Source organism: Cariama cristata, unplaced genomic scaffold, assembly GCF_000690535.1.
Source record: "Cariama cristata isolate BGI_N322 unplaced genomic scaffold, ASM69053v1 scaffold19678, whole genome shotgun sequence".
In the NCBI taxonomy this organism is placed as follows: Eukaryota; Metazoa; Chordata; class Aves; order Cariamiformes; family Cariamidae; genus Cariama; species Cariama cristata.
Window position 1 is genome coordinate 7,188 of NW_009633175.1, and position 4,073 is coordinate 11,260.

Consider the following 4,073-nt stretch of genomic DNA (forward strand, 5'->3'; position numbering starts at 1 on the left):
TGTAGCTTTGTATTTCTGTGCATTGTTCTGCATGGGAACCGAACCCTCTCAAAAATCTGATCTGATCAAAATTAAACTTTTGTTACAAGTTTTGCACTTAATGGGACTACTTCATCAACATTAAGCAAAATTATACACTCTGGGTATACATTCTGATCAGTAAAAAATTTCCAACTGTGAAATCAGGTTCAGACTCTGAAGGTTAAATGAAACCGGATTCCCCCAGCCACAGGGAGGGGATCCATCCCTCCCTACTTACCCGCCATTCAGAAATGGCAGGCAAGGGGAATCACCCACGGGACTGCCTAAACTGTGCTCATCTCACTGCCTTGATGAGCGCTGGCCTCCAGCACAGGAAAGGAGGAAATATGCTGCCTTATTTTATTCCTTCATTTCATCTCATTCCTTCCTTGTGTTGTGACTGGACTAACCCACATGTCATCCAGAGATGGGAGCCACCTCCTGTGGCTGCTGAATTCAGGGCCATGAGGAGTTAATTGCCTGCCTGGCATCTGGATGCCAGATGAGGGGAAAACATAAAATAATGTTTCAACTCACCTGTGGGTGAGTAGATGTATATGGCTTCATCCCACTACAACTCACATGTGCCGCTAGCTCATGAGTTGATCCGCCTATGACACCAGCACATACTTCAATTGCCAGACTTTCTCATGGGGTGTTGAAGGGATTTTCTCATATGGGAGAATTTGCAAACTGCAGTGTAAACACTCCAGCAGTACAGGCCTCTGGTTACATTTCCATCTGTCAGAACTCTAGAAGTTTCTAATGCATCTGGCAAAAAAATAAAGAAACAAACATACAAATCCATTACAAAAGTGAAAAAACTTCCAGGGCTGCAAGACCTACTTCTATGCTTTCACCAAACAAAACCTTCTTAAAACATAATACTTAGATTATAAAACATTGAAAAAAATATTTTTAAATGTTTAATAAAATCACAGTAACTGCCTCTGAATGAAAACCAAGGACTGATATATTCCCTTCTGATGTATGTGGTGGAGACGATGCCAGGTATTCCAATATATGAGGTACAGTCGGCTTAATGCAAGAGAATTCCCTGCAAGTTTCCTGCAGAACAGACACAGTTTCCTGTAATAGTGTGTTTAACTGTGAGAAGCTATCGTCTTCTCAGCAGTGAGTCTGATGAAGACAAACCCTTGCTACAGAGAAACTGAGCCCCGCTAGGAAGACAGTCAGAGGGTGGTTGCATCATTCAGCATTGATTCATTTTAGCCTTGACTGGTATCTGATAAGCTACAAATAACCTAAGGTACATTTTAACACTCTAATCACTTTCACTCTTCTTGTATTTGTCCAGATCAAACACAGGGAAACAAAATGTGAAAAAAATAATCCTTACAAAAAATACCTTCTTTACATTTGCAAGTGGTACCGCAGTGCTGCAAACACACACAACACTTCCTTTCTCAGAATTTTGGGGGTATGCAAGAGTACATTTAATTTTGGTTTTGCCCATTAGTGGGGATGCTCCAGTGTACTTCAAAACGCTCTCCCTCCATCTTATGACTTCCACTGATTTCTCTAAACTCTTATCTCATACTCCATGATCTCTGCTCATCTCTTCCCTCCACTTTTCACTTTATCCTCAGTCAAAAAAACCTGAAATACTTGTAATAAAATTAGCCTGCTCAATACACCTGTTATACTAAGTCCTTGTCATTTTCTGTATTCCTATGAGTCACTATTTTAACCACAATCTATTTTCAGCAGATCTGACCTTTTGTATACCTTCCTTCCTTCCATCCCTCATTCCTTTTCTGTTATGTACAAGGCACACCCTGATAGCCAGTTCCTATCCTCTGCCTCTAAGTGTTGTTATCTGGTCTCATAATTTTACCAGACAACTTAGAAAGATAACAGAAGTTTGTTGACAAGCTGCAATCTAATGTACATAAAACTGAAAAGGGAGTTAATGTATAATGGAAAAGTGAAATGCGTTAAAAGGCAAGCTCCTAATAAAACCCCCTAAGAATGTGCCATGCTAGAGTGCCAATGAACTGTAATGCAGACCATGGGCAAGACAATTTAATAAAGAGTTATAAAAAACTCCTGTAAAATAAGAGCTGCATTCCAACTGTTTGCTTTTATCCAGACATGTTTAACTTTTAATCTAAATCAATCCCCTGTTTTTCACCTGTGTGATTTTCAGAGCTAGCAACCACTTCCCCGACTAACCCCATGTCAACACTCCAACTCATCAGTCGTACAACATTAGATGTCACAGAAAGTATTTGCTTCCACACTACAAACTGGCAGCTTCAGTAAAACTAACTAGAACAAGTACATTAATTAATGGACTTCTGCTTTTGACAACGAAGAGAAGAAACCCTCACTAAGTAGCTCACCAAATGGCTAGTTTAGGCTCAAAAATACTGATGGAGCTATTGTGAAAGGAATAATGAAGTTCAGATGTCTGTTGCAAAGTGTCTCAAAAAAGCAAAAAGAGTATTACTATATTTGCATCCTCAATAAAGCTTTTAATTCCTCTTATTCTTCTGTCGCCTCACTTGAAGCTATGCCTTTTTTCTAGCCAAAACCAAGGGAAGAGACTTGAAGACTGGCTTCTCTTCGAGTCTTCAGGTTCAGCCCACAGCTGAATTGCAGCAGTTCTTTCTGTCTAAGACATTTCCTACCCCAGCCAGCCAGCCAAAAATCCTATCCATGTTGTTATCATGTTGAGTATTGCAACATCCTTTTCTTGGGAGTTATCAAGCACAGTCTTGTCCTGTTCTGATCCACCTAGAAAGCTGCTGAAAAGATCATCTCTCTCATCTTCTCTCCATGGCATCCTTCCACTGTTGGCCCCCACATGAAATTGAACCTCTTTATCTTCCTTTTCAAGGTCTTTCTGATTTCTGATTATGTATCCATGTATACAGAAAGATTAGCTCCCAGCACAAGTCAGCCTATTCATAACTGCTGTTCATCCCAGGAAGGCACCTGTTGCAAAAACTTACACCTGTAATGAGAATTAAACAAAAGCAAAAGCATTTTGCTATCCTTTTCCAAGGACACACAATCCCTTTTGCCATGGTACACAGATAAGAGTGGCAACCAAAATTGTGTCCCTGTCTCCTTCCAACTGATTGGACCTTGCTGTTATCCCATGATTTACGTTCAGTGCATATATTGTATTGGAGGGGGTGTGAGAAGGGGAAGGGAGGATGTTGTACATACCATATGTTTACACAGTTCCAGTCATAACAGAGGTCTTCATCCATAAGCGCAGCTCCTAGACCCTAAGATAATGAACAAACAGTAACAGTATGCCCAGCAGAGACAGGCATCTCAATCCAGGCTGCGAGCGCTGAATCCCTTTCCTGCACAGTGTGGATTTCACACAGAATCACTAGCTGCTCTCCTTCCAGCTCAATTCCCTGCATCCCCAGCACTCATCTCCGCTCCCACCCATCACACAGGAGCAGCCATAGCCGTGACAAAGCTCCCCGGGCAGCTGGGGACTTGGAGCAGACCCCTGCACTGACATGCCCCCGCTGCTGGCAGAGCCCCTTCCTGGCTGAGCGGGTGTCAGGAGCTCCAGCACTTGCCATGAAGGAGGGAAAGCATGCCTGCAGCCCTGCAAAGTGATTCACAGCTTCCCAGTAAGTGCTTTCCTACTGACATGACTGTGCTCCCTGTCTGACCCATGCGCTGCTGACAGGCTGCAAACAAGTTCAAAGGGTCAGCCATCCTGCAGCAGACGCTGAGGGAAGGCGACCAGCAGAGCCGACTTCAGCTATGTCACCAAAAAGGAGGAAAAGTCGTGCCACTGCATCACATCATAATGGGAGCGGGAAGAAGGGTGTCAGGACTCCTCTCAGGGAGTATCACCAGCAGTTTTGTAACTCCCTGAACAACATTGTCGGGGTTTAAAAATAGTTCATCTACCTGCTAGCAGAAAGTAATGTAGAGACTCTGCGCTTGGAAGGGGGTCCTGCTGGGGTTTGTTGCGCCTCTTCCAACTATGAAGGCTGAGCACTGGTAAGGCTGAGAAATACTCGGGGGGTGGGGGGGGGGGGGGGGGGACAGAA